The sequence below is a fragment of the Leptodactylus fuscus genome, chromosome 2 (assembly GCF_031893055.1).
Source record: "Leptodactylus fuscus isolate aLepFus1 chromosome 2, aLepFus1.hap2, whole genome shotgun sequence".
Taxonomy (NCBI): domain Eukaryota; kingdom Metazoa; phylum Chordata; class Amphibia; order Anura; family Leptodactylidae; genus Leptodactylus; species Leptodactylus fuscus.
Genome location: NC_134266.1, coordinates 119,551,763 through 119,579,119, shown reverse-complemented (window position 1 = coordinate 119,579,119; position 27,357 = coordinate 119,551,763). Strand labels below are relative to the sequence as shown.

Genomic DNA, 27,357 nt, shown 5'->3' with positions numbered 1-27,357 from the left:
ATGTTTTCTCGTGTGCAAGTTGATCTGTACAAGGACTTCCACGCATAGCTCAGTGTAGTTGGCGACTTTACATGGGTGTGTAGTCTGCAGCTGAATAGGTATATTTGTATCGGCAAAATTTAAAGTAGTCCCCTATGGCATATCTGCAGCGATCCAACAATGTGTACTAGTCATAATTATATTTAGTGTCAAATGCTTTCATGTAGTGAAAGTGGCTGCAATAGATGTGCCTAAAACACTGCGCTGTCAGCTTTCTAGCGGTATATAAAATCGCATGTGCCTGAGGACATGAAAGGTCCTCTTTAACTGTTCACAATAACAGCCATTTTGACTAGGGGTGTCCAAACTTTTGCATGCCACTGTAAGTATCTTTATCTCTTTTTCACAACCTTTGTTCAATATAGAATGATTAATTATTTTCAATTATATTATGCAATTATTAATATTGTATAATTCCTTAGATCAGAGGTCAGCATCTCCCAGACCTGGTACCAAAGCTGGCATCCAGGCATATTAACCTGGCACAGGACTCTCTCCACTGTTTTAAACACTTGGCAGTGCTGCTCCAGGTGGCAACCTCTCTCTAATGGACCACGAAAATACAGGGAGAGGAGGATGCACTGGAGGGAATGCTGGAGACATGAAGCCCTACAGTTCAGGCCAGTAGCCTAGTCAGAAGACAGCAACTACCTGTGCAAAGTATAATATGGCAGCTAATCTTGCCTTCATTCATTTCAGTGAGCCTGGAAAGATTTGCTTGGATTTCTTCAGCAAAAAAACTAGGTAGTGACATCTTCTGTCCCCCACAAAACAGGCTTACCAGAGTCTACTTTTAGCCTCATGTTAATGCAAAATTATTATTCTAATTATTTATTTATATAGCACCATTAATTCCATGGTGCTGTACATTTGAGGGTTTACATACAATACACAAAAACCACAAAACAAGTTCAATAACAGTGATCAACTGGAAAAGTGGTAAAGAGGGCCTTGTCTGCAAGGGCTTACATCTATGAGGCAAATGGAATAGAGAAAGTAGATGAGGGTAGAAGCTGCTTATTTGGTGGTGTGGTGGCAGCAGTGTTAGTGATGGTTGTAGGCCAATAGAAAAGGTGTTATAATAGCGGGAGATTATGAGGACACAGACTAGGATTTTTGTAGTTTAGGAAGAAGAAGATTCAGTGAATGAGACAGTTTGTAACAAGAGGAGTTGGTCAACTGTGTCAAAACCGGAGTAAGGGCTAGTTCTCACGTAGTTTTTTGGTCTGGATTGTGACTCGGGAAGCCGCGTCAGAATCGGGACCAAAATGCGCCTGCTGTGGCTAGCCGCAACTGTCGCAATTTCTGACAGTTGCGGCTTTCCGCTCCGGATTAGGCCCAAATGAATGGGTCTAGTCCGGAGGGATTGTGTCGCCGCGGACGCCGTGGCGGTCTCTGACGTGGAATCCACGTCAAGATAGGGCAGGTCACTTTTTTGCTGTAAAAGGAAATGACCTGCTCCCATTGAATTCAATGGGGGGTGTTTTTTTGACCCAGATTTTGACGTGGATTCCATGTAAAAATCCGGACTAAATAACTACGTGTGAACTAGCCCTAAAGGTCTTGCTGGAGAAGAACAGAGGATAATTCAAAGTGGAGTTTTAAGGCATACAGGAGCAGCGAGATGGGACGATATTTGGTTGGACTGAGGGATGATTTCTTGAGGATGGGTGCAACAGTAGCATGTTGAAAAGCAAAAGGGAAGGTACCACTAGCTGGAGATAGTGGAAGAGGTGGATAAGAGCAAGAGTAAAGACTTCAGTTAGGTTGGAGATGAGGTGCGATTTGATTCATAGCTACTAAATAACAATTATTTTGTCAAAGAACAGGATCACAATGAAATTTAATTTTAGTCAGCTATCTAATTGGTTGCAGTTACAGTTTGCATTATATAACTTTCTTATAGGAGGTCGTATTATTGCATGGCGCACTACCTACTTAAGCTTTGATTTATTTACTTATATTAAATTGGCACGCCAGACAAAAAAATCATTGCTGACCCCTGTTGACAGGAATCTGCATCTGAGGTGAGTTGGAGCCAGAGCTGGGCTATAGAAGAATAGAGGCCTTGGAGACAATGGTTTGGCCTACTGACTCCACAGCTGTGGTTGAAAGACTCTACCTTTACATGTCTTCTAGAAACATTCTCACAACATAATACCTTTATCACCAGGGTAAATAGTTTTTGGTTACTGAAGTTCCCACAGAGTATATAGAGTGCTCACAATATCAAATGTATTAGGCTTTGCTCACATTAGTGTCATATTTTCCATTAATGATGGGTCCATGACAGATCTGTTTTATAATCCGTAAATAGGAAAGTTAGTGGGTCCAATTGACCTTAATGGGGTCTGTCAGGTTTCTGTTGTTCTTTCTACTGGGTAGAATAGCGTAGCAAATTACGCTGCTGTGGTAGTCAAAAGCAATAAAAATCTGACATAAAGGAACCTAGCTGATGCCAAAAAATTAATTGAAATCAATAGGGATATTAACCCTTTAAGAACTTAGGCAATTTGAGCCTTCCAGACTGCTTTTTGTATTTTTTTTTTCACTTTGCATTCTACGAATCATAACCATAGATATAAAAGGATTTTGGGTTACTTCACAGGTTGAGATGTATTTCGCACACAAACAGACATAGCCCCAGAATCATGCAGGACAAATGAAGAGATGTACCTATGTGACTAAATCACTTGGGCTAAAGTAAAGGCTTCCTATTTATCTGCAGCATCAGTCCAAGCCTGTGATTCTTCTATTGTTTCCCTTAGCTACTGCTCATCCTTCCACCTACCTATCACCATAGACTTCTATGGACATATGTAATTTGATACATCTGGGCTGTAGTCCAGGCCTAAATTACCATAGTCCTTCTACAGTCTGCTATCATGTGAGACATTTACAGTATAGCCTGTACCCAACTAGAGAAAAAAAAACAAAACAAAAAAAAAACACAGTGAATCTTTCCATACAGTTCAGGAATGATTAATCTTCTTTCTCCTTGCTTTTACTAGGAAATGTAGAGAAATATAACTCTATGCTTAGGTCAAAAAGAAGCTCGTAGCTTCAATTGTATTTGCTTTTTTTATTATGATTTTGTTTTCTTAAGAGTGCAAAATAAGGAAACATAGATAACTGAGTAACAGAGGCATAAACAATAACTAGTAATAATTATACCACTAAAGAATGCAAAACCCACACAAATATAAAAAAAAATATATACATTTATTAAAAGTCAACAAAATACGTATATGGACAATAAAGGCAAAATACTATAATGATGAAAGAATGGGGGAAGACATGGAGATTCCCAATAAATACCATAATATACCTATATATGCATGATAGTGGGGGACAAGATATATTGTGTATAAATACAAATAATCATGTAACTATAAGAACAATAACCATCTGGCATGTACATAGAAAATGTCATAAGGGGCAAATAATCTGCACAGATGCAAGGGCATAAAAAATATACCTCAGAAAGTATAGAACATCAGTAATGTAACATGGTACTTCGACGAAAATAGTATAACATACCCACACTGCCACGCTGACGCCCAGGTTTCCCCTGCGGATTTGCTGCCTCCATTCTAACTACATGTAAAGTGCCAGAGTTTCCGTATGTGACATGCTGCAATTTTCAAAAATGCTTGCTTTTTTAAGATTTCAGCACTTCCATTGCAGATGTTCTTGTGCAATGTGTGGATGGAAGTAGCCAGAATTCCTTTCACTTTCCAGCTACTGTAATACACTGCATTTTCATAATGTTGTCCCCAGCCTCAAACAAAGCTAGAGCTTTTATTACATGTCATTTGCTGCACTGTTTGCTCCTGTGATGCTCTGTTTTAAGTCCGTTTTAAAATACCTACAAATAATATACCATTCGTTTTTAATGTTCACCTTTTAAAAAAATTACTCATCACAACTCTGGGCTCAAGCGCTGTACAAAGGCTCAGGGACCATGACATATTCCGCAAGTCCACTGAGAGTCAGGTCGCGCCTTATGTGGCTGTTTTTACTGGCCATTGCTGTGCAAGTTTTGTGTTGCAAGTAGTTTGCTGTTAAATTATCACATTGCAGCTTGCCAGTGTCAAAAAATGCAACCACTAACTATTATAACTTTATGAAAAAGTGCACCCACCTATTATTGTGCCCATATAAATAAGTGTTGTAAGCACTAAGCCTATGCCCACATCAATGGTATTGGAATCCACCATGCATATTGCCTCAATCCTAAGTAAATGTCTGTTCCAAATAATGTCAGTCACTGTCTCATCTTCCAGTGTGGTCCGTGATCCAAACCTAAAGTTCAAGAATGAATAAACCCTTTAAGATTTAAACCTCTTTACATACACAGGCTACAGGGTTGTGCACTGTTCCTGTGAATGCTAGAATCTCATACAGCCTTAGTTGACTCAGGTAAGGCTTCTCAGGTACCACATATACAATAGAATAGAATAGAATAGAATAGAATAGCATAGCATAGCATAGAATAGAATAGAATAGAATAGAATACAATACAATACAATACAATACAATACAATACAATACAATACAATACAATAGAATACAATAGAATACTGATCTACAGGGAAATGTATTGATACATCAACCTGCCATTTCAATGCACTATAAAGACAAAACACTGAAAGTGAAATATAAGTATTTACAAATAAAGTTTTGTACATACAGTATATTGCAAAAGCAACACTATTGTGAAGTGAGATGGCAGTTGGGATAAAAGACTTTCTGATCCTCTCTCTGCGGCATTTCTGCTGTATAAACCTATCACTGAAGATACTTTATAGAGTAGAGTGGGTTGTCTAAGATAGATTGCAATTTCTGAATAGTCCTCTCTGCCTTATAACAACCTCGCAGCTGTCTGATTCCCAACCACCGAACTGGCCCTCCTTATCAGTTTGTCTGTCTTTCTCACATCTGACACCTTGGTGTTCTCCCCCATGCTGTTACAGCAAAGAACAGACCTTTTACAACCACTGAATGATATAAGACTTCCAAGAGCCTACTGCAGACATTCAGTTGATGCAGGATGAACAGTCTGCTGGCTCCTTTCTTGTATGCTTTCTCTGTATTTAGTCGTGAGTCCAGTTTGTCGTAAAATATTATTCCCAAGGTATTTATAGAACGAGACTCTCTCCATTGCCTGCTCGACAATTTTCAGAGAGGGTCACCATTACTAAAGTAAATTACCATCTCTTTGGTCTTACCCACGTTTAGGAGAAAGCTGTTTACACTGCTCCACGTGGCGAATTTTCCCACCAAACCCATCTATTCCTGCTTTCACTTTTGCCAAACACTGTCCCCAGACTCATCTGTTCCCTTTTCTGCGAGTGCTGTAGCACAGTGCTTCAGCAAAACAATACACTACTACTATATGTGGCGCTCTTCTAGAGCCTGTTGGCGCTGACACCTCCTCCTGCGACAGACGCAGCCTACAGTATATACATGGAAGTTACAATCCTATTAATATTATAAAGGCGGAAGTTTGTGAGTTTGGATGTTTGTGGGTTTGTGTGTTTGGATGTTTGGATGTTTGTTCCCTCAATCACGCAAAACCCGCTCCACCGATTTGGCTGAAATTTTCCACAATCATAGTTACTACACTGGATTGCGCAATAGGCTACTTTTCGTCACAATAGCACACATACGTTTTTCCCAGGACCCCACAAAACCCACACTCACATCACTATCTCTGCTATCTCACACACTTTGGACCATAGCAAGCCACAAAATTCATATTACCCTCTATAACAGAGGTCAGCAACCCCTGGCACACATGCCAAGAGTGGCACTCCTGCCATATTTCACTGGTATGCCAGCAGCACAGGACCTGCAAGAGTTAAATGAAGTCCGAGTGTCCCTTCAGTGCTCTGCTAGAGCTGAGGCATAAGGACACTCCCCTTTGAGAGGGATGCAGGAAACGCAAGGGGGTGGAGCTTAATCGCTCAGGTCTGTGCCTGCTATAGTGATCTGCATCCTGCAAAGATTCCCCGAGGAGGACAGGAAGCTGCTAGCAAAGTGAAACTGAAAAACACGCAGGTACATAGGATTACTATTCTCATTAATGTCAGGCATTTGGGGTTATTAGTTTAGTGTTAGTAACTCCATGTGCCTCACATTAATAGGAATAAACCCCATCATGTCCCTCATATTAACCCCTGTGTGCCCCATATAAAGGTTACTAATATGTGAGACATATGGAGGTACTAATAAAAGACCTCAATAATGAAGATACTTAATTATTATCTCCAAGTCTCTCACATATCAGTAACTCTTACACAGGGGTTAATGTGAGGGACATGATGGGGTTAATTGCTATTAATAAGAGGCACATGGAGTTACCAAACTGTCATGCACAGGGACAGACTTTATGTTGCTTGCTCAAGAGTATCCTGTGCCCAAAACTTACATGTACTGGCGGAAAATAACAAATCATACAATGTATTTCAAAGTATATTCACTTGAAATACCTCTGTCCCAAACACACTATGTACAGTTTCTCAGAACACCGTATAGCAGCTGAAATACAAATTAACTTCAACACAAAAGTCTCATGTGTTCTCATAATTACAGCAGAAACAAGATACAAAGTTACATTTCATATCCCATACCTTATACACAGTACGAAAACCTTACCCGCGCCTGTATTTACCCACTTCTACAATCACCGCAGACGAAGTCGCGGGTACCAGCTAGTATTACAATAAACATATTCTTAATCACTTAAAGTTTGTTATATCAGGGGGCATATTAGGTATACAAACCTTACAAATAAAAAAAAAACAGTCATACATTCCATGTAAATTTAACACCATGAAAAAGAATTTGTTTTCCAGGATTCCGCTGAACTGTAGATACATTTCTATCATTGATTATAGTAATAAAGTGTAAGTAAGTAGTTAACTAGCTGCTGATCATTACACATATACTATTACAGCCTATGACAATTACTCCACATTCCTGTTACAGTACACAATGTGTCAGGAAGAGATCTGCTAATGTAGGTTTCAAGCAACTATGGAAGACAGCAGGTGTACTGATCAGAAGAAATGAATGCACTCCTAATAGGTTTGTTCTATATATGGTCTAGTATACCCAGTATGAGTATGGTAATAATATTTAGGAGAAAACAAATCTGAAATGTAAATGTGTCTCTTTAATAAAACAGGTGGAATACATTGAAAAATTAAGTTCTATTGTTTAGTGATTGGTGTGTTATTATGTGTTAATTCTATGTATGGGAACAGTCTAGTAATGAATGATTATAAAATGATTATTACTTTAAGACAATCAAAAGCTTAAAACTGTGTACTGCTGTTTTCCTTCTTAACTAGCTGATGTTTTTCACATAAATGATATCTTGCCATTGTCAACAACATGTCCTCTCCATACATCACTAACCAAAACTCTTGGTACCTCCCTACATGTAATATCTGATCTTCACTGGAGCTTCTTCTTCACTCTGCTCTGATTCGATCTTCACACAACCTCCTCCAAGATTTCTACCATGATTCATAAGACTGTCCTCGCGTAACCTCAACAATCAAACACAACATGATTACCTCTTTAGACTAACATACAACACACGTTAACCCTGCTGATACTACACCACCATTTGCATAACTTCAGTCCCGCACCTGTTGTATCCACCTACCTTCCTGTATCAATTGCAAGCCTGAAGGTAGGGTCTTCTTTCCTACTTGTATTATGTTGGTCATCTAGTTAGGTCTAGAGCAGTGAGCAATGAAACCACATGGTCGAAATAGATTTTAATGCGGTCCGTGTATTTTAAGTGCGGTGTCTGCATGAATCATGCAGAGAGAAAAGTACTTCAAGCAGCACTATTCTCTCCACAAGATTCATCCATTTCCCAAGCGGACTTCCTAAGCGGAATACTGAACACAGTTGTGAACCAGGCCTTAGTTTTGTGTTGAATGGCAGATGGTAGAGAAGATAAGGATCAAGCAATAGGGGATCTCAACTGACCAAATTCTTTTGTTCCTTGGGAGATAAGCCACTGCCAGTGGCTTCCTCCTCTCTCCCAGTTTAGTACACCTACATCACTCAGGCTAGGTTCACACCCACGCTCTGCCTCAGTGTTTCCATCTCCAAATCTGCTTAAAGAAACAAAAAGTTAATACTGACGGTGCTCCTCTCGTCAGAATAAGGTGATTTTATTGAAGGGTTATAGGCATAACGCTAATACAATTATTGTGTTTTGGGCTCCACTTGGCCCTTTCTCAAGTGCATCAACTTTTCCTCCAGAAGAAAGTCAACAGGTATGGCCGATTCTGATCCCGGATCTCCTACTGGATTACCGGTGTAAACAGGGCGTGCTGCTCCCTCCACTTGTTTAATGTTGGTTAAAGCTCTATACCTGGTTGTGGACATCTATTCACAACCGTATCAGGTGAGAGGCCATCTGGTCCAATAAATATAAATATATATTCTTCATGTCAATGTGACTTGTAAAGTGCTACACTATCATTGGTTACGCTCGGTGTCTCTTGTGTTTTCTTCAAATCTGCTTAAAGAGATCCTATTATTAAAATGCTATTTTTTTCTGACTAACACATAGGAATAGCCTTAAGAAAGGCTATTCTTCTCCTAATTTTAGATGTCTTCTCTGTGCCGCTGTTCGGTAGAAATCCCAGTTTTCTTCTGTATGCAAATGAGTTCTCTCGCAGCACTGGGGGTGGTCCCCAGTGCTCAAACAACACGAGAGAATGCTGCGAGAGAAGTCTCCAGCACCGCCTCCATCTTCGTCTGGAACAGCCTCTCTCCGTGTCTTCTTCCGGCGCTGGGGTCAAACTTCTACACATGCGCAGTCAGCTCTGCCATCGGGCCTCAGGCAGAGCTTACTGCCCATGGCCATTTTTTTGTGTCCGCTTAAGCTCCTGTAGTTCAATTTTTTCACATTTTTCTAGCTTTTTTCAGACAGAAACCTGATGGACCCCATAATAGTCTATGAGGTCCACTTTTAAGCGGATTACGGTCCTGTTCGTGGGGTCCCCAAGCGGACAACATGGATGGAAACGCGAATACAAGTTAAGCATGCATAGGTATGGGGGAGTCAGTCGAAATGATTTTTTTTTTTTTAATGTAAATTGTGAGCCACACAATGTACATTTTTTCACTATCAGTATGTCTTTGGAATATGGGATGGAAAACCATGCAAACACAGAGAGAACACACAAACTCCTTGCAAGGCTGCAGTGCTAACCACTGAGCCACCGTGTGGCCTCAGTTGAAATAGATTTGAGACAACAGCTATCCAAAGTGTATGACAGGCTTAAAGGGATTCTACCACTAAAACACATTTTTTTCTAGTTAACACGTCGGAATAGCCTTTAGAAAGGCTATTCGTCTCCTACCTTTGGAAGTGTTCTCCGCCGCGCCGTTCGTTCAAAATACCGGTTTGTACCGGTATGCTAATTAGTTCTCTTGCAGCGATGGGGGCGTCCCCCATCGCAGGAGCAGCGATGGGGGCGTCCCCATTGCAGGTCGAAAACCGACCACAGCGCCGCCTCTATGGTCTTGGGTATCCTCCCCTTCTTTCTTCAGCGTTCTGTCGGACGCCTGCGCAGTATGCTCTGTTCGGCGAAGATTGCCGAACGTACTGCGCATGCGCGAAATTGCGGTCCCAGCCATTTCTAAAGGCTATTCCGACGTGTTAACTAGAAAAAAATGTGTTTTAGTGGTAGAATCCCTTTAAGAGTCCACTAGTAAATAGCAATAACATATAATTACTAACTCAACAGAGGGAATAGACAAATGAGAAGTAATAAACAAACTATTATCTTTTGCAAAGATTTTTGGTTTATTTTATAGATGTGATTTGGATCAGTCACAGATTAAAATTGGCTAGATCATAAGCTTTTCAGAATCCTGCATCCTATATTATTGATTTGCGTTCTTATTGAACATATTGATCCCACTCTCAATATTTCCTGCCTTTAATCATTTAAAAGAAGCCATGAGCATTGTTGTATAGATTTTTGGAGTTCTCAATTATATGTGTTTTTATTAGTTTCACTTAGAAAGATTGTATTGTTGTTAGTCAAGAAATCAACATTGACAGCAATATTCTTTAAAAATTACACTAATGTATCAGTCTTTGATTCATGGATCAATTCATGTTTTTACAAATTGCTGGCGTAATTGTTCTATTATGTCTTCTCAGACAGAAAAGAAAGTGTATATAGATTCTTGGTTGATCTACCTAAAATACTGGCATAGAAATTGGGTATTTTGAAAGGTATGCAGTATGATTCAAGTAGATCAAGTAGACTTGATCTATATGTAGAAATTGAGGCCAAAAAATATTGTGATGAGAGTAGGGACCAAATGAGTTGTATATGACATACAGATCCACTGTTCCCTACTCTGATCACAATATACACAGTTACTTGGTAGGATGGTCCAACTTTGAAAAGGTTGGGAAAAATCAGTATTGAATGTTGCTTTGATAAAACTGATATCAATGGGCAGCATGCTAGCATAGTGGATAACATTGCAGCCTCTGCAGACTTTCTGTGAAAACCACTGCGGGAAAAACCGTGATTCAATGCCACCGCATTTTTTTTTCACAGAGCATTTTTGCTATGGCCTGCTATGTGGGGCTCCAACCTAAAGGGGTTGTCCAGTTTCAGTAAATTAATGGTATTGTTTGCAAATTAAAAATGTATATGATTTTCCTATTTATTCTCGGCATCAATTCCTTATGGTTTTCTAGATCTCTGCTTGCTCTCTAGCAGTCAGATACGGCCTCCCCTGCTGCTCTGTCTCATGGTGGCCTACAATTCTCACATACCTCTAGGCCTGATAATAGGCAGGGTGGTGGGGTAGGCTTACTTCTGTCACCACAGTGCATTTTTCACTCCATTCCACCGGTACCCTCACTCACATTCTCCTCATTTGAAGTCCATGCTATCTTATTTTTCCGCCCACTTCCCTTACGTGTAGTCATGATCTACCGTCCACCAGGCTCACCCTACCAATTTTTGGACCACTTTGCTTCTTGGCTTCCCCACTTTTTATCCACTGAAATTCCTACCCTCATCATGGGTGACTTTCACATCCCTATTGACACCCCTATCTCCCCAGCTGCCTCACAGTTTCTCTCAATAACCACTTCTCTTGGTCTTTCATAATGTTCTTCTTCCGCCACACATGTAGATGGCAACACGATTGATCTTGTCTTCCATCAACTCCTCACAGTTTCTAAATTTACTAACTCTTCTCTGCCACTCTCTGATCATAATCTTCTATCTGTCACCATTAGTGCTCTCTCCCCTTCACAAGATATCCTTATCCATCACACATATAGGAATTTGCGTGCTATCGACACCCAGCACCTCTCAGATACTCTACAGTCCTCTCTGTCCCCCATCTCCTCAATCTCCTGTCCCAATCTGGCACCAGTCACTATAATGAAACCCTTAAAAATGCATTGGATGAGGTGGCTCCCCCCTCCACTCGTAAAGTCCCACATAGGAGGCAGCAACCCTGGCACACGCCACAGATACAATTTCTTCAGCGGTGCTCTAGGTGTGCCGAACGTTCACCTGCAGATTTCCTCCACTTCAAATTTATGCTTAAAACATATAGTTCTGCCCTTAACCTTGCCAAACAAGCCTATTTCACCGCTCTCATCTCTTCTCTCTCCAGCAACCCTAAAAGGCTTTTTGAAACTTTTCACTCCTTACTCACACCCAAGGTACAGACCCCATTCACAGACCTTAGTGCTGATGACCTGGCCACTTATTTCCATGATAAAATTGATAAGATCCGTCAGGAAATAACTGTCCAAGCCCCCAGGTGGCATTGATTCCCACACCCACCATAGTACGAACCCCTTCACCTACTGCACTTCAGACTGTCCATTCTCATCTTTTTAACCTGTTACAGAAGAGGAAGTCTCCCAGCTACTTTCTTCATCTCGCCTTACAACCTGCAGTAGTGACCCCTTCCCCTCACACCTTCTCCAATCTCTGTCGCCTGCTGTCACGACTTACCTTACTAAAACATTTAACCTCTCTCTCCTCTGGAATCTTCCCATCCTTCTTCAAACATGATGTTATAACCCTGATATTGAAAAAAACCCTCCCTGGACCTATCCTGTGCTGCTAACTATCGACTCGTCTCTAACCTCCCCTTCATCTCTAAACTCTTGGAACGCCTGGTCTATTCTCGTTTAATCCGCTATCTCTCTGCTAACTCTCTGCTTGACCCCTTACAATCTGGTTTCCGTGCTCTGCACTCTATTGAAACGGCCCTCACAAAAGTCTCCAATTACCTCCTAATGGCTTAATCCAATGGTGACTTCTCTCTTCTTATTCTTCTGGACCTCTCTGCAGCTTTTGATACTGTTGACCATCAACTTCTCCTCACTATGCTCCGCTCAGTTGGACTCAATGACACTGCGCTCTCCTGGTTCTCCTCTTATCTCTCAGACCACACTTTCAGTGTATCATTTGTGGGCTCTGTTTCTTCCCCTCTTTCCCTTGCTGTTGGGGTTCCCCAGGGCTCGGTCCTAGGCCCCCTGCTCTTTTCTCTCTACACAGCCCCCATTGGACAAACCATCGACAGATATGGCTTCCGGTACCATCTTTATGCTCATGACACCCAATTATACACATCTTCCTGTGATATCACCCCTGCACTAATAAAGAACACCAGTGACTGTCTTTCTGCTGTCTCTAATATCATGTCCTCGCTCTATCTGAAACTAAATCTCTCTAAGACTGAACTACTTCTGTTTCCACCATCTGATAGATCTGTCCCTGATATATCCATTGTAGTCTCAGACCTTACTATAACTCCTAGGCAGCATGCCTGCTGCCTAAGGGTTATGTTTGACTCAGACCTTTCCTTCACACCTCATATTGAATCACTCGCACGTTCATGTCACCTCCACCTCAAAAATATCTCCAGAATACGCCCTTTCCTTATCAGAGATACATTAAGACACTTATTGTCTCTCTGATTCATTCTCACCTTAACTACTGTAACTCCTTACTAAGCGGTCTTCCCCTTACTAAACTCTCCCCTCTACAATCTATTCTGAATGCAACGGCCAAGCTCATCTATCAGGCTAGACGCTACAGCAATGCCTGTAGTCTGTGCCAGTCGCTACACTGGCTGCCTATTCATTATAGAATAAAATATAAAGTTATCACTCTCATCCACAAGGCTCTCCATAATGCTGCACCTCCCTACATTTCCTCCCTCATCTCTGTCTACTGCCCAACCCGTACTCTCCGTTCACTCAATGACCTATCACTTACCGTATTTTTCGGACTATAAGACGCATCCAGGTTTTAGAGGAGAAAAATAGGGGAAAAAAATTTTCAGGCAAAAAATGGTAAAATATTTAATATATGGGAGTTGTAGTTTTGGAACAGCTGCAAGGCCACATTGACAGGTGACCCTGCAGCTGTACGGGGATGTATAGGGCGTTTTTTTTGTGGGGCCAGGTGTACTTTTTAGATATACCATTTTGGGAAATGTTTATTGCTTAGATCACCTTTTATTTAATTCAGAGGCAAAACAGAGAGAAAAACCCGGCAGTTAAGCACTTTTGATTTTGACGTTCACTGTACATAAAAATATTAGTAGACCGGGCATTTTCAGACACAGGGATACCTAATGTGTATGTTTCACAGTAATGTTATACTTTTATATGTATTCTAGGGAAAGGAGGTGAACTTTTATTTATTTTATTTTTTATTATATTTTTTTTTAAGTGTTTTTTTTTTTTTTTTTTACTATTTTATTATCCCCCGCCTAGGGGGCTTGAACCTGCAATCATTTGATTGCAAGTCCCATAGACGGCAATACAAGTGTATTGCCGTCTATGGGAGATTCTATACATTACTATCGCGGAGTGTCATAGACCAGCCGCGATAGTAATATATATCTATGACAAGCCTCGGAGCCTTCATTAGGCTCCCGGCTGTCATCGGAACAGGTCGGCTCCTGCAGCCTCGCCGTGCAGGAGCCAGCCTGCATCACTAAAGGTATGGGGCCGGTGGGGACCGGCCCCGGGGCTAACTGACTGCCGGGACCTACGGAGGAGGAGTGGATTTACAGCATGGCCGCGCTACTGCCACCGCTGGTTTTCTTCAGCGGCAGGAGCGTGGCAATCTGCAGGCCCCGGCAGCTAAGTCAGTCCCCGGCATCTGCTGTAATAGACCGGCGGATGCCGGGGAGTGTCTTAGCTGCCGGGGCCTGCAAGAATGTCACACTCCTGCCGCTGAAGAAAACCAGCGGTGGCAGTAGCGCGGCAATCTGCAGGCCCCGGCAGCTAAGACACTCCCCGGCATCCGCCGGTCTATTACAGCAGATGCCGGGGACTGTCTTAGCTGCCGGGGCCTGCAGATTGCCGCGCTACTGCCGCTGAAGAAAACCAGCGGTGGCAGTAGCGCGGCCATCCCACATTCAGACTATAAGACGCACCCTCATTTTCCTCCGAAATTTGGGGGAAAAAAGTGCGTCTTATAGTCCGAAAAATACGGTACATCCTCTATTATCAGAACCTCCCTCGCTCATATACAAGACTTCTCCCGAGCTGCACCACTTCTCTGGAATACTCTACCCCGGACAATCAGATTAACTCCCAATTTCTACAGTTTCAAACGCAAACTAAAGACGCATCTTTTCAGACAAGCCTATCACAATTTATAATGTAAACCCTTCCGTACTATAATTAGAATCCCCCAAATTTAACCCTCCTCTGTCCCCGCGCCCACATTATCCCACATAATATGATGCCATTTCAGGCTAACTTTATATGTCCAAGCTCCATCCACATGTTAAAGGACAGGACTAGTGACAGCTCATAAAGTTTTATGTTTGTGTAATGACAGTCACCTCTATTACAACATTGTCTGACCTCTGTATAAGCAATGTCGCCCCTGCTACCTCTTGTGTCACCCCCTCTACCTTATAGATTGTAAGATCTTGTGAGCAGGGCCCTCAGTCCCATTGTGTGAAACGACTTTCTTTGTAATGCATCTTTCTGTCTGTATTTGAACCCTACAAATTGTACAGCGCTTCGGAATATGTTGGCACTATAAAAATAAAATGTATTAATATTTATTATTATTAATTATACATATAGTGTAAATTTATAACTAGTGTAAGTGAACAGTGCTGGTAAATAGGGCAGTTTCTTAGTTAAAGTTTTATTTTTTTTAACGACAAGTTTGAGAAGGAAAGCAGAGGGCCTCTACCACTTATAGGCCAGAGTTTTGAAGAACATGATGTTGCCATTCAAGGTTATTATAGTTTTGGGGCTATAACAACTTGTCATCAGTTTTCCTGATATATTGCTCTTACAACCATTAGAAAATGAAAGTCTGTTGCTAAAGTTTAAATTCTTTGGAGCTCAAGAATGGCAGATTCATATGTAAAACAATTGTCATAGTATATATATATATATATATATATATATATATATATATTCACACAGTTGTGTTCTCCGTCATTCGGGTCCACCAGCGATCACTCTCCGTCATTGATTATGATGGTGTCCCTTTTTAAACTGAAAGCGGCACAGAGAAAAGTGCTCCATACAGGAATTTTCTCTCAGCCGAATTACAAACTTGGCCTTAAAAGCATAAATAGCAAGAATGGTACAAAGAGCATTAAGTTGTAAAAAGAGAAGTCACAATTAGCAATAACCAAATTACAAATCTACAGCAAAATACCTTAAATACAATGGTATTAATTTTCAAACAACATATGATAATATACTCTGATCAAAAACACTATGGATGAGTTCACATTGAGTTTTTTGCACAAAGAGTTTGAGGCAAAAGCAAATCTGCCTCAAAAAACACCAACCATTCATTATAATGTTAGGTAGTCAGTATCAGATTTTTTTTTTTCTAGATGATTTTTTCAGCTAGAGGAATAAAAAAAGCAACATGATCTATCTTCAGACGTACTCCGCCTTGAAAAACCTGTAGAAATCAATGGGAGACAGAAAAAGACACAATGCCTTTTATGATGTATTTCTTCATTTCTTCTCCATTTTAAAGTGAAGTTTCCAGATCCATGCAGTGTACTGGAGTAAAAAAAAAAAAACACTGCAAAAGGTATGTCAAAAAATCATGTAATATAAAGGCATCAAGAACATTTCCTTATTCCTGGAGTAGATTTTTTAAGCCTGCGATAAAATCTGTGTGGACATGCCCATAAAGGAAAGCTTTCAGTAAAATATTGACCCTCTGCACAAATGGCAGTGGCATTGAAGAACCTTTAATACAAGTATCACCATACCTTTTGTCGTCCTAGTGGATTCCTCTTAAAAAACAAACAACTTTAAACTTTTTAATGTAAATCAGCTGAAAGTGCAGTAATCACTAATACCACCCGGTCTGATATGTGACACTAATCTAGCCTGAGTATAGGTCTTCCTTTTTGTGCCTGTGTCATTCCTGTAGGAAGAAGAGGCTAGAACTCTTTTGATCTTGCCACAACATCATCATTTGTGCAGCACATTTACTGGCCAACCTCACCTATAGTTATTATAAAACTAGTTTATGCAGCTTCCACATTCCTATTCTTTAATGACAATGTCTACGTATGCTACTGATGGTGGTGTCCTGCGGAATCTCTTTCCAGACCAGGATCAGGGCATCAGTGAGCATCTGGACAGTTTGTGGCACTAACGTGGTGGTGTTGGATGCATTGATTCATAATGTTAAAGTGGTTCTCCATTGGCTTCATATCTGGCAAATGTGCAAGCCAGTCAATGGCATTAATGCTTTCATCATCTCAGAACTGCCTACTCACTTGGGTCACATTAGGCCACATATTGTCCTGCTCCAGGAGGAACCTAGGGTCGACGGCACAAGGTCTGACAATGGTTGTGAGGATTTTCTGGCAGTATTAAAGCAGTTACCAGTCCAGATGATCATGAACCTATCACCAAACTGGACATACTGGATGATGATGCAGGCAGCATAACATTCGACACGATTTCTCCAAAACCATTCCTTTTCTGGGATAATGAAAAGTTCTTGCCCTGTTTCTTGTCAATTTATGTAAAATGCATTCAGAAAAAAAAATAATCGCTGTACGAGTAATGTATATGTGCAGATAAGGTACATGTGTGAAAAACAGATATGAACCAAACAACCATCAATTTTATTTATTTACCCGCACCCCTGATTGTTGTTAAAACATAAGTGGTTACCCTTCTGCCTCAAGGTGACATTTTGAAGGCTTGAAGAAATCCTTGTAAACCCTTATGTGTTCAATCCACTACAATTGTAATGTAATTCTATCTCAGCCAGGCAAACTTCCAAAAACAAACTGAGGAACTCAGCAATTCTGCTCTGACATGTCTGCAGTTGACCTACAAAATCTGTAATTGAACAGATTACCAACTAATTATCACATTGTTGCCAAGCAAACTCAGTTTTTGCTTGTAGAGTGCCATGACCTTCTTAATGCAAAAACACTACAGAAAGCTAAGCAAAGCTTCCCATTAAACAAGTTATCAAAGGGGCACCATTACCCATGTCAGTAGTTACTAATAAGTAGTTTAGAAATTTGGTACAATACAGGAACATCTCTTCCAACAATTTTCAGGATTTCATGTAATCTGCAAAAAATATTGTGCAAGGTTTGAAACGAGAACAATAGAAAAAATGTTCCTAATCTTTTAATCTTCCATAGTCATAGACACACTTGAGTTTAACATATACAGTAATATCATTATATCTTTATTCTTAATCCATGTACATCAGTATATAAGATATTTTATAGAACAAACTGTATAATACAAACAAATCTAGCCATAAATGCAGTCATTTGTTGTAGATGTGGAAATTCAGAAGGTGGACGTGACATTGGAGTTCATACTGTACTATGACTTCCATCAGAAGAATGTAATAATATAATAAATGTCTGAAGGACAATGTATTGTAATAAAGCAATGAGTTATCAGAACGGAATGAAGTATATTGTACACGCTTACGGTTCTGTAAGATAAACTGCCGAAATGACAATTTTCAACTTTCTGACCCTTGTGCATTGTTGGGTCCCTGGGAACAGGTATCACATTTAGAGACACGGTGACACAGAACCCATTGAATAAATATCAAATGCCGAGCTGATCTTGCCAGCAGCAATATCACTGTCTAGAGACCTATGTGTGTCTTAACTGTGGTACAACAGTGTTCTTTTTCTTTTTTTTAATTATTAAAGGGTAAATAAGGGAACACACTTAGGAAATTATTTGTTGTTAAAACTAGTTTATTTCTGGACATTGAAAAACATATAAAAAAGGTATAGTAAATACTAGTAACAGCAAAACAGGTTCAGTAGCCTTACTTTTATTATCAAGGAAGGATTACAAGTATTGTGCTATTGTAGAAGGAGATAACACAGGACCTCTAGAACATTGACAGTAGATCACCTCTTACCTCATCACATGATGCGACCAATGGTCATTAAATCTCAGATGCTGAAGGAACACCCTAAGTCGGTTATCCGTCTTCTTTCACATCCATGTAAAAAATCAAGACAGAAGTTTTCTTCCTTTATATTTTTCACTTTTTTAACAGAAAAAAAAGTCATGCATGCATATAATGTATTTTACATTATAGTAAATGGGATTGGATGCAGATGGAGTGGTCTCTGCCTATGTCTTTCATTCTACTACCATTAGTGTCCATTGCTCTCATACAATAACAATAGAGAGCAACAGTCTGTAGTGTAATATCCTTAGTGCAAAACATACCCTAAGTTGGTGGGTGGAATTTATTAAAGCCATTACACCATAATTTGGTGTAAAGGAGCCACAGTTTTTGGCACATAGCTGATATTGCATTAAAAATTGCATCTTTTTGGCTCTTTATTTTCTGCACAGTACTTTTTTTTAAAAAAGCATGTTTTTTTGCAGCCCGGAAGATTTATTAGACTTGATACCAGAGACTGCTGTAGTATATCACTCAAACCTATGCCATCGTCTGCACACGGAAAGCTAGAGATGCACCTAAGTTATTGATAGGCACATCTCTACTTGGGCACACAGGGGATCAAGACTAGAATAGGAAACACCAGTCTTAATACTGTAAATCCCCCTTTAGTCATTTTCTTACTTAGTTTTCTTATCTTCGCGTTCTTGTAAAGCTAGTCAGTTTACTACTCAGACACAATAGCTGTCACACATTCATATACAGCAAATAGAACAAAAAAAATATACAATCAGAAAAGAAAAACAGAGATTTTTTACAAATTGGAAAAAAAAGTTGTAGTACTATGCCACCAAAATGAGCATCGTATAATTTTATGAAAGACAAATAAACATTTATTATGTGACGAGGATATAGCCTCCTTAGAGATCTAGACAAATCCTTTTTGTCCAGAACATGCAATTGTTGTCTTCCCTTCTGTCAGTAAGGATTCAGCCAAAGTACATCGGATGTGTCTAGCATACAGAAATGGAGAAAGCGTTTTCTTTACACACAGGCGGGAACATATGGAGGGCTTTATAACATAGACATTCATTTCTTAATGAGCCACCAGTCATATCCAACAATATTCTGAATCTTCCAAATGGGCTTGCTCTTTATAACAGACTGATGATCATTGTGTATAGGAAAAGTCCAAAAACATCCCCTCTCCTGAAGCTGGATGCATACATAATGTTTAACCCATTCCCGCTGCAGCCATTTTTTTTGTATTATTTTTTTTTATTCCCCGCTTTCCAAATGTCATAACTTTTATTATTTTTTCATTCACAGAACTGGATGAGAGCTTAATTTTTGTAGGACAAATTGCACTTTGTAATGGTGTGGAATTAGAGAGAACCTGCATTTGCCCAATTTTCTTACAGGATTTGTTTTTATGGCATTCATTGTGCAGACAAAATGGCATGTCACCTATATTCTGTGAATAGGTACAGTAATGACAATACCAAACTTATGCGGGGTTCACACTAACGCCTTGACCTGTTTGCCATGATTCCACCTAAATACCCGGGAAAACTGCATAGGGACGACTTGCCAGCAGTCAGTTTAAAAACCCATACATTTCAAAGGGTTTTTAAAGCAAACCACTGGTATCTGTATGCAGCCTCTCTACCGTGAAGACGTTTTTTTTTTTGCACGGACACAAAGCCATTCATGCAGGACTTTGTGTCTGTGCAAAAAAAAAAAACGGTTTCACGGCTTCTGTTGCTGAGTTATTGCTTTTTGTCAATAAGCTAACGAGCTCTTTGAGGGCATTGCCCCTTAACTCTCCAGAGTAACAGCAATGCCCATGTTGATGAAATAGTTCATTTGCATAATGATAAAAAAAGGGTAAAAACCGCCTCCCATTGAATTCAATGGGGGCCAGTCATTTCCTTTTTCCGCAAGCGGTATTTTACCGCTCACTGAAAAAAGAAGCGACCTGCCCTATGTTGACGCAGATTCCGCAGTGGAAACCGCTGTAGCATCAAGACAATCCCTCTGGACTAGGTCCATTCATTTGGGCCTAATCCGGAGCGGAAAGCCATGTCTGTCAGAAGCCGCAACAGTCGCGGCTAGCCGTAGCAGGCACATTTTGGTCCGGATTCTGACATGGCTTCCCGCTTCAAAATCCGGAACAAATAACTACGTGTGAACTAGCCCTTAAAAGTTGATCGGAGAGTGAAGCTCACTTTAGATGAATTAACTGCTTAGCAAGTAAGGGTTTCTATGAATGCTTTTGACAACTATTCCAAGATCCCACGAACAGCTGTTAAAATGTTATTTCCTAAAGCTATTGCACATATTAGTGATGGTAGATGTGAGCTTATGTACTCCTTTGAGAATTTTTGCCCTTCTGGTACTGATATAAGGATATTCCACATACAACTGTTAAAGCCTTATTTCTTATCGTATCAAACTTCTCAATCTCAAATGGAAGAACGTGGACAGTAGTCTTATCTTTCTATTATAAAGATGGGTTTATTACATACAGATGTAGAGCTGATACAGCTGGTATCAGAAGTATCTTGGTTACAGAGAGCATTACATTGTGTAAAAAAAATGTTTCATAGAGATTGGTAGCCCAGTGTCATTACATCATTCTTAACCAATCATATTGATACAAGCATCAGAATATAATAAAATCATCAAACATATGGCTTGTCGTCATGACAGCATGGCATTTTGGCAACATGTCAAGATGTCAACACGTTAGCAAATCAGCTTGACCCATGGTTGAGTGGCAACTTAACCCAATGTGTAAGCATCCAGATCTGTTACCTAAATTATACTTGTACGTGGCCAGAATCATATAGTCAGCAATTTATTTCTAAGAATACGCAGCGCTTAGGTCTGAGCAGTTTAAGCATGTCATTTGAGTTAACCTTTTTATTCCATATCAATTCATTTAATTCCAATAGTGATATAAATACACTATGGCTTAAAAGGCTTTTTACTCCTTACCATAAGTACATAGGAGAACACCACTTAAGGTACCAAAAAGATTCTTTTTTTAATTCGGTACAAAAAGACATACATAAAACACATAAAGACCCAATCTAAAGCAATTACATGGCAGGTAATACAGATAGATCACTGTGTGCTAGAAACACAATTAGATCGCTCTATCATGTTTTTTGAAGTCACTTTTCTGACTTGGCTTTTTTGTGTGTTTTTTTCTGTGTGTTTTTTTGCAACAAATTTATTAAAATGACTCTCACTGGTTTATAAATATGTCGCAGTTCTCTTACCAAGACACATAAGACTGACCCCCACAATCACAAGCTTCTAGAAGGCCCTGAAGACTCACCTATTCAGGAAGGCCTACAACCCCCAATAACACTATCACCACACCACCACCTGAACAGTCTCTACCCTCACCTACTGTCTCTATCCCTCTTCCCTCATAGTCTGCAAGCCCTTGCGGGCAGGGCCCTCTATCCCACTGTGCCAGTCAGTCATTGTTAGTATTATATCTACCTGTATATTTTGTGTATTGTATGTAACCCCCAAATGTAAAGCACCATGGAATTAATATAATAATGTAAAGCACCTTGGAATTAATGGTGCTATATAAATAAACAATAATAATAAAGTTAAGTGAGGGGATCTAGTGTTCAGAAAGAATTTTTTGTACATTTTTTAAGCAGATTTAGAAGTGGAGCATGCGTGCACAAAATTTAACAGCTCCTGTGCCGCTATAGACACATCCTCTATTGAAAAGACACAAGATAAGTGACTGATCGCCATGTTCCCCCTTCATGATCAGGAGAAAGGGGGCCCGAAAGTTCCCCTACGGCTTTCTTGTGAATGAAGCATCAGTGTGCTAGTGTGACTGGTGCTCCACTCATTTCTATAGCGCTTTGGAAGCTGCCGTATATTACAGTCCTGACAGCCCTATTGAATTGAATGGAGCGCTGGTCATGCAAGTAACGCTCCTTTCACAAAGAGGCAAATTCTCAAACAGCCTTTGCTCCATGGAGAACCATGGCTTCTTCAGAATAACAATACTTGAGGTTCAGCAGTCATATCCCCAAAATCAGCAGGTGAGAGCATATCTTAGTGGTATGTCTCCCCATGACCAGAGTTACTACATTATATAGGACTACTTAATAAGATATATCTAATACAGAATTAGTATCTAAGTCATATCCTCCCAACATCTGAGGGAAGATTTAGACCTTAGGCCATTGCAAAGGCATATGCTGCAGAACATTCACTGCATGGTATACTTTTATGGCAGTTGCCCTCTGTAAAGGAATTGCAGTCTGTTACATTTTCTTATATGACTGAAAAAATACCCTGACGCAGGCTAAAGGACTCTCTTTGGGCCTTTGGTGAATGAGACTCTTTGAGGCAGCCATCCAAAATTGCATTGAAAAGTGGTCTTCTATGGAGATCTTCTCAAGGAGAAGGGTTAATATGGAAATCCTAAAATTAGTCACAGAAAATGTGGTCTGGGGGCAACATGGTGGCTCAGTGGTTAGCACTGTAGTCTTGCAGTGCTGGAGTCCTGGGTTCAAATCCAACAAATCCAGGAACAACATCTGCAAGGAGTTTGTATGTTCTCTCCATGTTTGCGTGGACTTCCTCCCATACTCCAAAGACATACTGATAGGAAAAAAATGTACATTGTGAACCCTATATGGGGCTCACAATCTACATTAAAAAAAACCAAACCAGAAAGAAAATGTGGTCTGGGTAAGGGTCTTAAAGAGGTGATCTTCTTTGGAGCAGGTTTCACTGTATCTTGGAAGCTGTTCCTCACATATATACTACATATGAAGCATAGGGCTCATATTCAGCAGGAACTGGGCCTAAGATCAGCTTGGACAAGTGTTGCACCCTAGAGCCACAAGTCCAGGCCCGACCATGATTCTAGTAATCCGAACAGACAGCATTATAGATTCCTATGGTGGATGAATGTATTATACTCATCTGAAATTGGCCTAATACATGTAAATATTCTAAGATTTTGCAGCACATCATAATGGGAAACATTGTGTAATTTTATCAGATGCTACATAATTCCGAAAGGCATATTGTTTTATTGTTGCTAGATTTGTACAAGCAAATATATGTTAGTATTCCCAGAAAGTGTATTCATGGGGTGCCAACGTTAGAAAATATGTCTGGATCATGAAAAGCTTGACATTTTGAATGGACACTTTTGTTTGCCCAGGCGTTTCTTGCCTACTGCCTTTATTTGCAGACAGTATATATTGCAGAGCATCTGCCATCAGCAATCCCTGTCATCCATGCCCACTCAGTGAAGAACAGATGGTTAAGCAGAGGGCCTTAGTCTTTAGGAGGTTAATGTTGAGAGCTGAACAAAGTCTCATTCTTTCTTATTGATTGCTCATCCTCATTAATGGTTACTTTGGATCTAGAAACTTGGCATTTCATTTTTCATCTCTAATGATTATGTAGCAGAGTAATACAGTAATATACTAACTAGAGATGGGCGAACCTTTCAAGACTCGTTTAGTGTTCGGCGGCAGGTTTGGTGGCTCAGTACTCAAATTCGTTTTGGAGCGAACAACTTTAACGGCTAGTTCACACGTAAAAACCGCCTGGCTTAGTTTGGTCCCCCAAAAAACTGCTTCCTAATTAGAGCAGTTTTTGGTAAAAACTACTTCAGAAAATGCCAGGTGGTTTTCCCCTCCCCTAAAGTGAATGGACTGTAAAAAAAACGCTAGGCATTTTCGGTCGCGTTTTTTTGCAAAAAAACGCTAGGCGTTTTTCGTTTCCCATTCACTTATATTGCTTTCCTCAGGGGGAATCCGCCTGAAGAAAGGTCATGTCGCGTCTTTTTTCTGCTAGCAGCAAAAAACTGCTAGCAGGAAAACGAAAGCTAGCAGTTTCCATTGTATGGAGGCAGATTTTGAGGCGAAATCCACTGTCAAAATCTGCCTCATGGCCCCCGTGTGAACTAGCCCTTATACGAACCACACTTTAAATTGGCTTAAAACATAGTGTAGAACACTTTTAGGGCTCATAGGAACCTATCTATCTAATTTCTAGCTCTCTAAAGCAGACATAGCTGAAGTTATGTCATAGTGAATGTGACATGTATGTCTGTGGAAAATTACATGGCAAGTAGAGGATAGAAACTCTGAATTTAACTGAATTTAACCATACACTGCATTGCCACTCGACTTGCCACTATGCATTTAACATTTAAAACACTTTGCAAATTACCAATATATTAGAGAAATGTGCGTGCTTGTGGGTTTTAGACAATCATGGCAGTTCTATTTCAAAAAGCAATAGTTTTGTAGAAAAATTGCTTGTAAGTGCTTATTGTGATTTGGGAGACAAATGTGTGTCTTGAAAAGTGATGTAGAATTGGCCATGGAAAACAAGCAAACACCAAAAATTACCGTATGGTGGGAGCATATGTGAAATTAAAATAGTTGTTTTTTTTAATAACAACACTGTAATATGTGATGGTGGACAAGGCCACAGGAGATGTCTGAGTGGTGATAGCTCTGGCAAAATGTATGGCAGTGCGGCAACGCATAATATGATGGAGCAGGCCTTAGGACATGTCTTTTTGAGTGGTCGCAGTGGTGGTATGCACTAGGCAGCCGTGGCAACATGTGTGGCAGTGTGACAGGGCATAATATTATGAACCAGGTCGCCGGATATGTCTGCCTGAGTGATAGCAGTGGTGGTAGGCACTAGATAGCTGTGGCAACATGAGTGGCAGTGCAGTAGGGCATAATATTATGAACCAGGCTGCAAGACATGTCTTATTGAGTGGTGACAGTGGCGGTATGCACTACGCAGCTGTGGCCAATGTATGACAGTACAGCAGGGTATAATATGATAGATCATGCCGCAGGACGTCTGACCGAGTGATGGCAGTTGTGGTAGGCACTAGACAGCTGTGCCAATATGTGTGGCAGTGCAGCAGGGCATAATATGATGAACCAGGCTGAAGGATATATCTTCCTGAGTGGTGGTAGTAGGCACTAGACATCTGTAGCGATGTGTGGCAGTGCAGCGGGGGATAATATAATGGATCAGTTATTTAGAAGTAGCATAAGCTGCGGTACAGTAAATAGAAGTTGATAGAGGGAGACTGGGACACCACTATTCGGATGCATCAGCCAGAGGTGTTTAAAAATCCTCACGGATCCATGCTTGATTCATTTTGATAAAAATAATTTAATTAAGGTCTGGATGGCTGCTGGCCTGGCTGCTTCTGCTTTTATGCCTCCTGACACTTGTGGTGAAGTGGAGCACTGGCTTACTGAGCGGTCAGAGGCCACCTGGGTATGAGTACACAGCATATTCTGATAATATTCTAATGCAGGGGACAGCAACCTCTGGCACATGTGCCAAGTGTGGCATGCGAGGCATATTTCTCTGGCATGGCTGAGGGGGTGGCACGTAGAAGAACTTGCCCAGCAATTTTGTTCGAACCAAACATGGCTGAATCTAAACTGCTATTATTATACTCTGAGGTCTGTTCAGATCCAGAGTATAATAAGCAGAGGCCTAGGGGAAGTGATCAAACTGATCCAGTAAGAGCAGTCTGCCATGTTTCCAGTGTATGTACAAACCCACAAAAGGGGGAAAACTAGCACATGGCCTTGTTGCTTTCCTGGACATATCCAAGGAAAGGCTCACTTTCTCTGACACATGGAGATATAAAGCTGGAACAAATTTCCTAGAGAAATAATGGCAGCTAGGTATCTTCCATTTAGATTGTTGGAACGCAGTTTGGACAGGTGCAAGTTAAGTTGCACAATTTATGGATGACTATGTGCATATTGATATCTCCTGACCACACATAGGAGGATAGTCTAGCTTACTTTCCCTGCCAGCGCCACTGTCAAGTCTTAATGTACAAAAAAATTCCCACACAGGAGATGAAAGCATGTACTTGGTGCCACCACTAGTAAGTCTATAGTTAAGAATCTGAATAAGACACAGTTGACAGTCCATAAAGGCCCTGCGGTAAATTTTGTGGTGGGTAAGAGCAGGAGGATCAGACAGAATCCTGACTGTAGATCACATCAGAATCCTGACTCAAGATCACATCACTCTCGTATACAATATCTTCCTATGACTGAGATATGAGTCAGCTAAGGGAGCTTTCATACTACCGTCGGTGTCTGACAGCTAGTGTCCGCTGCTACTGTCCGTTCAAAATCTTGTGCGGACAATAGCAGCGGACACTAGCTGTGTCCGTGACATTTTGCATTGATTTAAATGGACATCGGGTGCATTCTTTTGCAGTTCGTGGTTTTTTGTTTTTTTTTTAGTAATAAGACACCTTTTTATAGGCCATCAGTTGAACCAGCTGATATTATTTGTCACTAAATGTCAGGATTACTTTCTACAAAGAAAAGCGGCCCTGCCCCCAATTAGGTTTCGACCAAGGAAGAAACAGCGCTCGCCAATCCACAGTGGGCCAAAGCAAGATACATTTACAATGTCGCCAATATATAACAGTCTAGGTTTCCCTAAATACAGAGACAGCCACAATGCCCCCAAATTTGCTTGCAGTAAGAGTGCCACCAAATATATGGTAGACACCACCCCATCGATTTTCACCTCCTTGTTCTTTGGGGTGAGACATCTCTAACCTGATGCCAGCATGCCTACAGTAGCTCTCTACTAGTGCTGCTGATCCCTGCTGGAACTATATACCTTCCTTATAAGAACCAGGAGGTTTAATAAAATGAAAACAAAAATGGCAAACTGGGCAGGAAACATGCAAACCTAGCAACCTGATGTGGAAAACTGACTTCATGTGATATTGTTTTTTAGTCAACATTGATTTTTATAGTTTATTTTTGGGGAATTCTTT

General features: G+C 40.5%; 1 protein-coding gene across 6 annotated transcripts in view; it reads left to right on the top strand.

The window, feature by feature from the left end:
- The window catches only part of DLGAP3 (DLG associated protein 3), a 335,981-nt gene that overhangs the window by 132,350 nt on the left and 176,274 nt on the right, over window positions 1-27,357 (top strand). The gene's annotated exons all lie outside the window — the stretch shown is intronic.